The 14,726-nt window shown below is 41.3% G+C and overlaps 1 protein-coding gene across 8 annotated transcripts in view; it reads right to left on the bottom strand.

The window, feature by feature from the left end:
* The window catches only part of NTM (neurotrimin), a 973,658-nt gene that overhangs the window by 435,437 nt on the left and 523,495 nt on the right, over positions 1-14,726 (bottom strand). The gene's annotated exons all lie outside the window — the stretch shown is intronic.

The raw sequence follows: 14,726 nt of genomic DNA, 5'->3' as shown, positions 1-14,726 counted from the left end.
ATAACAGAAAAATGGTCTTCCAAAAAGCCATCCGGTATCAAAGAGACTGAACCATTATAACTGAGTCATATAACCATAAGGGCTTCGGTACAATACTCATTCTGGCAACCTTCCAGCAGTACCAATCACTTACATGTAGATACCACGTTGGAGAGGACACAAACATTTCACCAATCAAATCTCCCTCACACTAACTATAGAGACAGGACAGAAGTAGGCTTTGGAGAAATGGAAACCACACTCCTGGGTAACAAAGAAAGACAAAGACGGCTTGCCTTTCCATTGTCATAGTTGACTAGGACGTGCTTAGCCAGCAAGAGTGAAGCGACTTTACAGTGAATATCTCAAAATACTTTGCATTAACTCATCATTGGGCCAATTGTTCCCTCCTCTCCTCCGGTGACTTTTCTGATATTAAATTCTCAGGGAAACTCATCTGCTACTTTTGGCCACTGGGGATCATTTGATATATAACACCAAAACTATCAATCGTCAACTTATGGCTGCAACAAATGCCTTTACTATCAGGAATAAACGATTACATCTGCGGGGAACTGAAGATCTTTGTTTGTATTTTTGAAAGGAAAGGAGGAAAATTAACCTATTTTAGCACCAGTCCATTCTTGGAAGTTTCTATTGTGTCTCCATTTTCCAATGGGCAATTGTGGAAACAGGAAATTGAAAAACTTCACCACGTTAAGATAAATATGATGATATACTAAAGCTGTGAGATATGTTTGCTGACTTTCAGTCTGCTGAATTTGGGCTTCTTCTCCACAAGTCAAGGGGTCACCTCTAATAATTCATCCATTCATTTCAACCATCCCTTATGCTCCTCCCTCTCAACCCCTCTTCTTAAACACATCCTCACTACAACAAGTGGAAACAAATGCTAGTCATGGGGAAAGGAGAGGGGCTCATTCTGAGCTTTGCAGTCATTTCCCTAGAGGCCTGAGAATGGCAGGGATGATTCATGATAAATGCTAATCCTGGCTCTTGCATCTAATTTTCAGGTAGGTACAAAGGAGCATTAGTTTTTGCATCTAGGGATATGGATAATGACAACAACAGGCTTTCCCGAGGGGCCTACATATATGATTAACTCTACAGGAAAATACTTAGAAATCCATTTAAGATGGAAGATGCTTTATGAATACATTTGCCTGCCATTGCTTCATTAGTATGTCTGGGCAAGAAAATAATTCTTCTTACAGGCTCTTTGAGATGTTTGGTTTCTACCAGTCTGCATGCAGTTGATCTAAGACAATCAAACCACCTTTGTCTCTGCCCGTGAAGGGAGAGCGCTAAGCTTGGCAATCCAGCAGTTGCAGCAGAAAACCCAGCCAAGCTCAGGTAACTCACAGGGAGGACAAAGAAAAGGCACTTGCAACCTCATACCTGCTTCGTGGGCGCAGGGATCCAAACTTTATTCAAACATAGAAGTTTAGAAAGTGGTGAAAGGTCAGAGATGCCCACATAATTAACAAGACAAAATCCATTTTATTCAAACCGGCTATTGAAGTGGTTTGAAAAGATGAAGATCAAAATCATATGTCAACTCACTTCCCAGCCCTTAATCCCTAAATATAACCAACATTTAGTGGCTTATCTTATATCCTGTCTCCTGCTTCATAAAAACTGCTGGATTTATTTTATTTTTCCCAGCATATCCGAGTTAATGAAAAGGGATGACATTCAAAGCAATTTCATTATTTGTGTTCTTTATAGAAACAACTTCCTTTCTGCCTCCTTGAAAGCCGATTCCTAAGGAGCGCCCACCTCCACCCTCTTTCCCACCATCTCCGTCTCCTTCTTCCCTTCCTTCATGCATACACATATACTGTACACATAAATCAACTTGTCACAGCTTGTCTCTGTGCTGACAGCTGTAATTGCTTCAGGTTATAAAAATATCTATAGGACAATGCCTTTCAAGCTCACAAACATGTACACACATACACACTCCCTGAGCAAAAGGAAACAATCATATTCCCTTTAATAATCCTGGGACTGCAAAGGAGGGAGGAGAGAAGAGCCTGCCATGTGGACTCTGGATGGTTGGCAGGCAGGTGAGGAAGCAGTAGATGGAGACTTCAGGCAACCCTGGCATCTGTACACTGAAGCAGGGCTGGAACAGAGAAGAACTCCCAATGAAAGAGAAATTAGCTGTTGTTTTTGTTTTACTCCATGTTACCCAGAGCAAGCTGGGGCCAGCTAAAGAGCTGTCACTGTTCCACACACACAAGAGATGAAAAGAGAAGCACTAGCTTAACAAATGCCAGCTCTGCTTCTCCTCGTCGAAAAAGGCTAAAGGCTCCCCTCTCCTGGTGGAGATCTCACATAGGAGTGCAGGCGAGAAGATGGGAAATGCAGGGCCGTTAGAGAGTGGTGTGACATCAAATAGATATTGGAAGATTTAATCAGAAAAGGATGTGTAAATCTGGATAAAGAGATGCCTCTAGGGCAGTAGGGAAGGGCTGGGAACTGGAAAAATATATGCTATTTTTTGCTCCTCTATGAATACAGGATCAAAATAAAATCGTGGTTCATCTGGGCTATAGTCCAACATGTTAGGATTTCAGCAGAAAGAGCAAAGGGGCAACTTGAAAAGGGGAAGAGGGCTCCAGGGAGAGAAAAGGGGTCACAAATAGAATTGAGAAGGAGGATATGAAGGAATGGCAAAGGTGAGGCTATCTATGGACTTTAAACCCATAAAACTTTATAAGAGATGCATAAAGCAGAGCGATGGTGGATAGAACAATCGGAGGTAGACAGAAAAGTCAGGGGGAGCAGGATGAACAAGCCAAAATCAAAGTGCCGACGCAGCGAAAGGCAGGTGCCCAAAGGGGACAGCCTGAGAGCCAGGGGTCTTTGGGGCAGAGTCTTTCCTTTTTATCTAAGTTTTGGGTCATAATAAGACCCTGGACTCATAACATCACAGAATGATACATTCAGAAGGGACCTTGGAAGATCTTCAGTATAATCCATTCATTCCTTAAGTGAAGGATTGAACCCCAGGAAGGAGGAGGAGTTGATCGTAGGAGCATAAAGTTTATAAACTGGCCAATCCAGACTAGAACTCCGAACTCCTGACTCCTACAACAGGGTTCTCTTTCTACTCTACCTGTTTATTTATTTATATTTAACAGCTAACCACTCAGTAACTCTTGCTGCTGCATCATCTGTGGCAAGAGAGACCCACAGAGGACAGGTTACCATGATTGCCCAGAATCACTTTGGGTATCAAATTATTTGGTTGAACTCAAATTAGTTAATCAACTAGCAAGCAGATTTTGAGTTCCTTGTGTGTACCAGGAACTGTGTTGAGAGGAACAAAAATAAAGACATGCCCCTGCCCTTGAGTTGCGTGTCATCTAGTGCTATTGGGTTTTTCAGTGGTTTTATTTCTCTTAACATCCATGAAAATTAAATGAACTCCACCCTGCACTCCCCTATAAGCCCTTGAGAACTTTCTCATTGCTGAGACAAAAAAGCTGAGGTCTGCCTGGCCTGTGGGAAGTGATTTGTCTCATTACACTTATCCAGATTCCCAGGCACAATCTTGGTTCTCTAGCTTCATTGGAAGGGGTATTAGGAGGGGTGAGGTGCTCTGAAGGACTTCTAAATATTGGGAAGCCCTTCATCAACTCAACAGGGCCAGTGAAAGCAATGAATGGGAGAGACATAGGCAAAAGTAACGTGGGCCTCCCCTGCATGAAGTGCACTTCCAGCAGGGGAGACAGACATTTAACAAAGAATTTTATGAAATAGTGGATACACTTGTGATGAATGCTGTGAGAAAAAAAAAATGGAAAGGACAGGATAGGAGATTCTCATCGTGTCTGGAAGATCAGGAAACTTTTCCCTAAGGAAATGACATTAAACTGGACTTAACAGTGAGCGGGAGATGAAGGGATGGGCAAGCATGGGCAGGAATCTCGTGGATGGCAGAAGACAGCACAGACGCTACACGACCCAAGACGGAAAGGAGCATGAGCAGAAACTTCTTTGACAGCCTCAGACAGTGCTCATACAAACTAAGGATGGGCACCTCGGGAGTGCTCTGTGTCTCACTGAAAACCTCTAATGCCATTAACATTGTGTGTTCATGCAGTCATGGATTCATTCAGTACATACTTATCCAATAAGAAGGACCCTGACCTTGGGTTTTAGACTCAGACCAGAAGTCAAATATTCACCCTCTCCATTACTAGCTGTGGGACCTTGGGGACATGCCCTAATCTAATCTGTAAAATAGTGGTCCTCATGGTACCTACTGCTCAGTACTGCTGTGAGGATGAGATGAGGGAGTAGCTGCAAAGAGTTTAGCACAGGCCTGGCTGCTCCCAGGCTTCTCACGCTGGGACTGGAAGGAGCTGCCATTGGCTGTGCTTCCTTCATTCTGAGTCAGCCTACAGGTAACATTCATGCAGAGAACCCAGGAGCAGACTGCTGAGTGCAGGCCCTGGGAATGCTCTTAGAGTTCACAGCATAAGGCGGACAGAGCAGGAACGTCATGCTGAGATGTAGGCAGAGAGGAAGTAGCACAGCCTCTAGACCACCCCGCAGCAGGAAGAGCCGTGGCCCCCCAGCTCCCGCCCCACTGTCAGGCCTCTGTTCTCTAGGCCTGTGGGAAACAGCCTGTGCTTGCAAAAGAGGAGGCAGCTTTCTCTTTCAGTACCAGCCTGGGAAACTTTGAAAGTACAACAGAAAAGTAGCCAATCCACCTGACAAAAAGACAGGACACCTCCATCCCATTGTAAAGTGAGCCACAATGTCTGACCTCCTACCATAAGCCCTTCATTGCTCCAATGTGCCTGATGGCTGAATCCAAAGCTTCTTCGACCATGCAAGGCCCAGCAAGCTCAGGTCTCCATCTTAAACAAATCACTGGATAAGAACATCTTGGGCCTGCCTCATCTCTCCTAATTTCTACATTCAGGGATTGGCCTTGTAACCTCTGTGAAAGAGTTACCTGCAGACATTCATCTACATGCACACACAGACACCAGTTCTAATGTTTCTGAGCCCAGCCAGAGTAGGGAAGTGCCTTCTCAAACAGAAAGAGCCCTAGGAATGGCAATTTTATCAAGTACAAATTTGGAGTTTAAAACCCCAAGTTTTAACTTGGGGTTTTAAACTCTCAGAGGAACTTGGCTTACTTCTACCCCTGTGCTCCATTCTCCCTAAACAATCACCTAGAACTTTTGTCTCTGTTTGACCTTTTCCCCTCATTTTCTTTAGAGGTTTTATTCCTTGTTCCCCATCCAAAAACAACAGCAGACAAAATAAATTTTAATGGCATAAGAATTTGCATAATAACATATGGGTCCAACTGTACTTTGTATTGCAGGCGACATTTGTGCAAATATATTTTGTAAACCAGAAGACCTGAGTTCTAGTTTCAACTCAGCCCATCATTTTGTCACCTTAGATAAGTCACTGCTTGTGTTTGAATTTTTAGCTCCTTTGTCAAAAAACAAAAAAAAAAATCTTCATGATCTGTGTGTTAACTGAGGTCTAATGACTAATTCACTCAAATGGGTTAATGCACTTTTGCAGAATTAAAGGAACAATTTCAGAGTACAGTGACAGCTCAGTAAGAGGCTGGGATCCAGGGTCTGGAATTCCAGCCCTAAGTCTGCCCCTTAACAGCTCAGTGGAATAGCTCTGCTCTCTTCCTCTTGCCTTCTAAATGAGGAGTTTGGATGAGATGGCTTCCCAGGACATTTCCAACTCTAATAGTCTAGGATTATAATGCTTCTCAACACTCTTATCAAATTCACCCATCAATCCTTCCTGCACAGAAATAGCCCTTCTTATATGGCCTTCCATTCTTCCCATTCATCTAGGTAACCACTTCAGAATGTTGAAAACTGTTGTACAAAGTAATTAATGAGCTGCCCTGGATCTGAGGCAAGCAATGGAAGAGTCAAGATGATTAAAAGTCTTCCGATAAAGGGTTTCTTTAAGGAAAAGAAAATCCCACAATGCAACCAGCAATGTTAATCTTCAATAAATACACTGTTAATATTTAACTGGCATTTATTTAAACTTACAGTAACTGTCCTATTAAATCTGAATTAATTGCCCATTTGGGAATCTTCCCCTAAAGCCTAGCTGGGACATGGCTATCTAGATACAGTCTATGCTAGGCATCCAGCCATAAAGAGAATATTTACACCCTCCTTCCATGACTAGACTATTGGAATATCCGGGTTAGAAGAGCTTTAGAGATCTATTGGACTGGTTGCACACTGTCTGTCCTTTAACTTTCCGTGGCCCTATTTTTTTTTCTTCTCTTCAGTAAGGGATTTTTTCTGTGTTTCCTGCATCTACCTCTTCCCACCTTTTCTTTTTATTTGGATTCTCTCTTCTTTCTGTTTGTGTTTGTTTCTTCTGGACTTCATGGTTTAGACTCATTCTGCTGTGTTTTATCTCAATCTCTCCTGAGTTTCTCAAATAAGCCATTTAGGCATATGTTCATAGCATATTCTGTACACACACGGATACATATACATACATATAATTTTATGTGTCACAGAGAACATTTTATAATAGCAGTTGTATATAAAAGGCTAAGTGCCGTGAAATAATTCCTGAGTCATGCTGCTTTAGAAGGGGCAGCAAGAGTGTAATTGGGTAGAACTGATCTTTGCTATCCCTGAAATCAATCAATATTCTTTATTAGAAATGTGGACCTGGCTGAACTGCTGTGATGTTACTTTGCTGGGATTGTAACCCATTTACATTTCCACACCAAACATATACAGACACACCATACCAGTTTCATCAGATCAGTTGACTACTGAGACATGGATTTCAAACAAACAACTAATTAGATGGGTTAGTGTTCAAACTGAGTTAACTTTAAACCAATGCATCAAGGCTGCACAGAATCTGAACTTTCCTTGGGGAAGCGGGAACTGGATGAGACTAAAATCATTCACTCTAAGGTTCTAAATGTTTAGTTCACCAAGTTTGATTTATAAATGTTCACTGTTTGCTTTGCAGGCCCTGGGACAGGAATGGTAGTATGGAGGGGACAAATAACCAGTGAGGAGCAGGTGAAGTGGTGGGAAGGCACCCACACATTTTAAGAAGATAAACATACTCTCAACTGTTTGTTTGTGGAAGGCTTGAATTTGTACTGCCCTAGAAGTCAAGTTTCTTTGTATTTCTAGCTAAACTAATACCCAAACTATCCACTTCCTTTTTTTCTTCTTTACTTCAATTTAAAGCATCTATTGACTCTGACAAACTTATTGACTCTTACAAAGAAATAATAAAATGCATTTCTGTATGCTTGTGAATCTCTGTGACTTTCACCTTGTTGGTCCACCTGGATGCATTACCATCGTGAGTTCAGGGCCTTTCTAAATACAGTAATTGAGGTTGCCCTTGGGGCATCACAGCCTTGTGCTTCTTTCCCAACCTGGGGTTGACATGGGCAGCACCTCCCAGAAAGAAATGATTTCCCTAAAGCTTTGGTATGCTTTCCTTCACTAGCTTAGCACAAAACTACCAGTGGTACTGCAGGTCGTGAGAAAGAAGGAGCAACTTGTGAGTGTCTTAGGAAAATGAACTTATGTGCTGTTCAGGTAGCTTTGAACCTGGAGGAGGCAGAATTTGGAAAATGTTGTTAGCGTGCATGTGAATAAACCACAACACATGAAATAATCTACCCTGGCTTTCACAACAGTTTTGACAAGGTGTCAGGATCACAGATACCTTTTAGAAAAGTGAGTAATGAGAAGACTATCTTTTTTTTTCAAAGGCAGAGAGTTGCTTAAAGCTAAGATATAAATCAAGGGTAGATTGACATGTTTCTATATGGCAAAGTATTAATACTAGATTCCCCAAGGGACAGTTGCTAGGATAAATCAAATTTAATATTTTTACCAATGATCTGTCAAAGGGAATTCATAGAGAACTCTCCCAAGTTTGCAGAAGACATTAGGTTCCCTTAAGTAATTAAAACTTTAGCTCACATGGATGAGCTGCAAATAATCCAGAAAGTTATTTGGATATGTGGAAAAGTGGCCAAATATAATGGAAGATACTTTAGAAAAAATAAAGTATGCATGTAAGTTGCTGGCATCTAGGCAGTCGATGAAGAGACAGTGATATGGAAGGGATTGGGCATGAATGCTGGAGTTAATGGCTTTGACTTTATGTCCAAGTTCCACAAATTACCAGCTTGACCTTGGAAAATGTTCTCACCTCTCAGAGACTCATTTTTCTCCTCTATTAAAAAGGAATAATACCTACCTCTTATATTTGCTGTGAGGGTTAAATGAAATAATTTATGTAAAGTACCAGTGAAGTACCTGGCCTGTAGTACCAACTCCACAAATGGTTGCTACTGATTATTCTTTCACGACCCAGGAAAGTAATCTTGGAATCAGTGATGGCTAGCAGTTCCCAAGCTATGATCCTTACAACACATATTGGAGCATGATACTATAGATTGCTTTCTGCAGGTATCAGGAATTTTTGCCAAAAAACAAGTGTTGGCCCAAACATTTTTATGAAAAACACTAAAAGGGTATTAGAAAAAATAGGAACGAGAAAGAAATGTTATTTTTACTCAAAATTGTTCCATAAAAATTCTCCTAGTATTGCTTATAGTAGTTATCACTGTAGCTCACAAATAATAAACTTCATGCAACCAACTGCTGAAATCAGAAATCGAGTCACTTTTAATCTCTTCCCTCTTATCACTGCGCCTCATTACCCAATCTCTCTCTCTCTGTCCTTCTTTCTGTCTCTGTCTTTTTCCTGTGTTCTTCCTCCAAAATATATTTTACATCCATCCACCTTTCTCACCCTCCACTGCCTTGCCTGGCCCAAGCCAAGATCTCCTCATTTTCTTCTCTGGATTCCTGAAACTCATCTTACATGGATGTCCTCCTTCTGCTCTTGCCAGCTCTGTTTCAGTCTCCACATTGAAAGGAAGATTTCCTGAAATCTGACCTTGTCACTGTCCTGATTAAATCTTTGGTGGCGCCACACTGCAATTTGAATAAAGCTCCAAATCCTTTCTGTGGTTTCTGAGCCCTCAGGACGTGGCATCTGTGTATTTTCAGCTTTAGCAACTACTTCCTCTTCCCTTTTGGAGCCATGTCAGATTTTGTTTTATTGTATTACACTTCTAATTCCTTAGAGGTTCTTCTTTCTCAATTGAGGGACTTTGCATGTTCCACTTCCTGCCTCCGATGCAGTCCCCATGGTCTCGGGCTGAGTTGTCGTCACCCTTCTCGGTTCTGACTGGCTCATGAAGGCCTCACTGTGCTAGTCCACTGGACTTGGCACATGCCCTCTGCATCAGTGCCTCGCATAACACTCAGAATACATGTAATGGTCTAATTTCTGTCTTTTTCTCTGTTACGTTCCTGAAACCTAACACAATGCCTGGAACATAATTGGTTTTGATAAATATTTGTTGCATTTAAGTGACCAGCACAGCTGAGGAAAATTCAAAAATTGAAATAATTTGTTTTGTAGGGACTTCCAAATCTCTACAAACGAGAAACATGGAATTGATGATGACATTTGATATTCACGATGTATAAGGATAGAGTGAACACATACTTAATGACCAAACTCTAGCTAAAATAAAATTTTAAAAACTCTAAGAAATCAAGACAGTAGTTAAAGGATAAAAACAAGTATGTCTGAATAAAACTTATACAGACAAAAATAATCTCTAAATAAGATATGAAAAGGTTTGAATAAATTAATGTGTGATATACCCATACTGTTTGTTAGGTTAGAGGCATCTGCTGTATATCCCTAACCTTAGAAGTATGACTCATGTAAAATTGCCACTGTCCAAAGCAGGTAACTAGGACATCTGAATTTATGTGACCCAGTGTGACCTTTCTAATGTCATGGTCCCATCTACCTAGTAATTCCATTTTCTGCCTGGCTGGGGATACTTGAATTATGCTTATCTCGCCCTTCTCCCACCCCTACATTATGTTACAACTCCTTGTAGAAGGTTTATGTACACTTGGTAAAGGCATTTTAAAAAATACTATGAAAAGTGTGTGCATGATTTATGTGGAAATGCCCCCTGAGGAGGAGAACAGTTCCCTTTAGGCAGGGTTAGTTGGCCTGCCTTGCTTTCCAATCCTTCACATGCTTGGCTGTTTCCTCCATGTATGACCTCCAACTTTCACTCTTCACTGGGCTGGGGACCCTTGCTCCTCTGTGCACTCACTTGTTTTTTGTACACTGCCTCTGAATTTACCTTGGACACATACTTCACTTCGCTTGGCTGCCTCGTTCCAAAAGTTTGACTTCTAGCAACTGGAAGAGCTGGATTACGACATATGTCTCTAAACTCTGTCTTAGCTCTTTCTAGCCACCTCAATGCGTCCCTGTGTCAGCCTACATTTTAGAGCATGATGGGAAGCAATTTGTTTTCCATAGAATTTTTCATTTTTCGCTCTAGTGGAAGAGAATGGTGACAGCAATCATCCCAAACAATAGATAATGCATGAGCCTGAGTTCTCGACTTTGTGCTCCACAGGACTGGCCTCAACAGAAGGTGGGGGAAACTAGATTATTTTTCAATTTCATTTCCTGAAGACACAGATGCATAAATATACAGAGCCCAAGAGATTGAAAAACATGGTAGACCAATACTGGACTGGCTTTAGAAAATGTTCTCCCAAATCAAGATCAGAGTAAGTTAGTTGAAAAGATTATTTTTGATTGCCCAGTAGGGACGAGAACACCCTTCTCACATTTATTCAACAAGCATATCCTAGGGTAGGTGACGTGTTACATCAGGGACTGTCATATCCTTGGTATCCAACCTCCACGGCTACAGACTGCTGGAAGAGATGAATGTTAGAAATAATTGCACAGATAATCAATGAATCACAATTGGAGTCAATACTACAAAGGGAATGTACACAATTTCAAGAGAACAGAAAAGGGGAGAGTGTCTTATTTATAATCACTCGATCTCAGCAAAGAACAGGTAAAATACATTCAATGATAAATGGGAGAAGAAGTAATGAACGAATGGATAAACATGTAAAAAATATCTAGGCCTGTGCATCTCAATGTCTTTCCACAAAGCCAGTTGGTCATACTTCCCCACAGGCAGACATCAGCACTGGATCCCTTTCCTTCTTCTAAAAGGCAGTCATATTCCAGAGAACTGGGGTGCTTTCCCACATTCTTATTATTTATCAAACAAAAATAGAAGAGGTTTGTAAATCAGGTTATATAAACATTTCGAGCACAGTCATTCTGCTCTTAGGAGAGATAGCTAACCACACTCTCATAACAAATCCACTTTGATCCCAACATCCCACTTACGACCTCCTAGCACTCTCCACCCAAGAATAACATTAATAATAATCAGCCTATTAGGCAGGGTGCTTGGTTTGAATCTGAAAAATTTGAGAAATGATCTTATAAATTATTTTCCAAGGATATCATCTTTAAGCATTAACAGGCACAACTGACACTGAATTCTGGGAATTGAGCATAATTACATGGAAATTGACACGACACAAATGCCAAGAATTCTGTTAACCTTTAATATCTTTTAAAAACTCTCCCCTCATAATTATCTCTTTCCTTTGTCTCAAATGTTACTGATGAATATTTAGAGGTATGAGCAAACAAAAAAAGTGGATGGATTGTGGAATATTGGTCTTTGTTTGGAATCCTAGAGTTTCCCAGGTGTTCCATCAAGAGGTGATAAATAGAATACTTGGAATTTGACTATTTTCAGAAGTTATTTCTACCTTTATATTTGCTCTACTCGAGTTTTCTGCTTATAATTTCCCATGCTGAGTAGAAGCTCCTTTGCATTAGTAATTACAGTAAAAGTGTAGTTCTAAGACACTGGGTGTCTAACACAATTCCTGACCTGTGCTGTGTCTTTGCAAAAGTCATTGCACCTTTTCAGTGCTTCAGATACCATCTCTGTACAGTGAGTGTGATGACATTTAACTCCAACTGCAACAATATTTGCACAGTGATGTAAACTTCACCAAGGGCATTGCCAACCCTTTGCTCACTGGTAGATCAGTGCCTTTTAATTTTTTTCCTTCTTGCCAGTCCCCAATGCTACCACCAAGGCTCTCTTGCTTTTTTTCTTTCCCCTCTCTCTCTACTCTTTTAATTAAATCCTAACTCATCTCTCTGCTTCCAACCCTGCCTCTGCCTTAGTCAGTGCTTCTTAACAGGGGCAGGGCACACTCCTTGGAGTGTGGGAGTGGAAAATTGAGTGGATATTGGTCACCCCCGTAATTGGAGAGGTACCGCTGCCGTTTAGTGTACAGAGGCCGCGGAGGTTAGAGACGCAGCAACGCATGGCTATTCAGCCACGGACGTCAAATGCCTGCCAGACATTTAGGGGAGTGAAACCTTTTTCTTTTAAAAATCTAAGCCTAGGCCGGGCGCGGTGGCTCACGCCTGTAATCCCAGCACTTTGGGAGACCGAGGTGGGTGGATCACGAGGTCAGGAGATCGAGACCATCCTGGCTAACACAGTGAAACCCCGTCTCCAATAAAAATACAAAAAATTAGCCGGGCGTGGTGGCGGGAGCCTGTCATCCCAGCTACTCGGGAGGCTGAGACAGGAGAATGGCGTGAACCCGGGAGGCGGAGCTTGCAGTGAGCCGAGATCGCGCCACTGCACTCCAGCCTGGGCGACAGAGCCAGACTCCATCTCAAAAAAAAAAAAAAAAAAAAGCCTAAAATGTACTCCATTTGGCATGTAAACACAGATATTCTTGCCAGGTTTTAATATTCGCTAATTCTCCAGGAATGCAACTATCCTGCAAGTCAAAGAAAGACTGTGTTTGATTTGTTCACGTCTTTACCAAGAAGTGTTCACTAGTTTGAAAAATCACGTACTCAGTGGGAATGTTTCTCATCATATTGAGTCATCAATTAATTCTACATCCTTGTAGCAGTCTCTACTGTTGCTTAGCTGTCACATTCATGGTGATTCTGCATACAGACGCTTCCATACTTCATTATACCCCATGGGGTAGTTGTATCCAAATATTTATTTTACATTTATATTATTATCAACCATTTTCTATTTATTTCTCCTTCAGATTCAGTCAGGCTTTATATAGGTCATTTTTTGAAGTATGTGATAGGTGTTATATGTTATCTGTGAACTTATTTTCTGCACAGTAATGAGGGTATTATAAAATATTTTCAATGATTTTTATGTTAGAAAAAGTTAGGAATAGCAGATGTACGGCATTTCACATGCAGAAGCCAGCTTTATCTTTCTCAGGCAGGGATCAGATAATATCCTTTACCTATGTAGGAAGTTTCAGTGGGTCCCCCTGCCTATGACATAAAGACCCAACTCTTAAGACTGACAATCAAGAAGTATCCCAAGTTAATGAAGTAGTGTTAGTCTTTGTTGTGGCCTCATTTTTGCACTCGTGTAACGTCCTAGGACCCAATCAACCTGGACTAGACGTTCTTCTTGGAAAGTTGCCCTGCATATCACAAACTGTGTAAATGCTCAGACTTTTGCTCTGCCAAGATGCCCTCCTGCCATCCACAGCTTTCTAAATCCTATTCAGGTTTCAAGAACCAGTTCAGATTCCATTTCCTCCATGAAACATTAGTTTAACCAATGCTTCCCATGTTTCTCTTTTCTATTGGTTGAAATCAATTATTTTAAAGGAAATGTATATATATACACACACACATATATATGTATATTTCACATATATAATGTGAAATAATATATATATATTTCACAATCTAGAACTCTGTAAATGTGTTTGTGTATCTACACTGTAATGGACTGTAGATTTGTCTGATCTTACCAACTAGGTCATAAGCTCTCTGAAGGCAGTTGCCATTTCTGGTTTATTTTTGTACCTGCCCAACACTGAGCAAAGTATATGACCCTAAGCGTGAGTTCAACAAATATTCATTGAAATGAAATGACCTCTCAGTGATTGAGAAAGGTAGTCTAGGTACTATTACCTTTATTTCATGCATGAGAAAACAAAGCTGTAAATGAGTCCTGACAGGTTGTGGTATGCAGAGTGTCAGATGAGGCACACCGTATGGGTGAAATGTATGGTTACTTCCAGCCCATGCCAGGTCCAGGCCTGCACCTGGAAAAGATCTAGAGAGGCTGACCTACATTTCTGCTGCCAGAAAATAAAAATCTTCATTTCCAGATCAGCTTTCCAATAAACGGGTTTGGATTTATGGGACTCTATATATCAGTGATGATGGCAAATCTTCCACCTCTTAAAACCTAATCACCGAATAGAGCTGCAGGTTTTCTCTTTTTAAGATATGTTCTCAGCAGAATCCCTCCAGAAATAAGACTTGAGCTTCCCAGAAGCTTCTTCAGGCTTGCCCGGTGTGCAAGGGTCGAGATTCAGTTACACTCCTTGGCACAGTGCCAGCCTTGGCAGACCCATCTGTCACAGCAAAGCCTGCTCTTCTCGCACACTGCTGGAGGTGGAAGTGGAAGTGGCCTTTGAACAGAACATTGTCTTAGGATTGTGTGAAGCAAGGCTGACAGAGAAAGGAAGATTCATTCCTGACACCAATCATACTAGTATCTGTCACCAAAATGACATTTTCCCTTTAATGATGAAAAATGCATCAGGAAAGAGGGAGGAGCATGAACAACCTTCTCGGGCTGCTCTGGTTTGATAGGGAGGAGCCCGGGCTGCTGCTGGTGGTTTGCAATCTGGAGGAGG

Source organism: Gorilla gorilla, chromosome 9 (assembly GCF_029281585.2).
Source record: "Gorilla gorilla gorilla isolate KB3781 chromosome 9, NHGRI_mGorGor1-v2.1_pri, whole genome shotgun sequence".
In the NCBI taxonomy this organism is placed as follows: Eukaryota; Metazoa; Chordata; class Mammalia; order Primates; family Hominidae; genus Gorilla; species Gorilla gorilla.
This window is presented reverse-complemented; position numbering and strand designations above follow the sequence as displayed.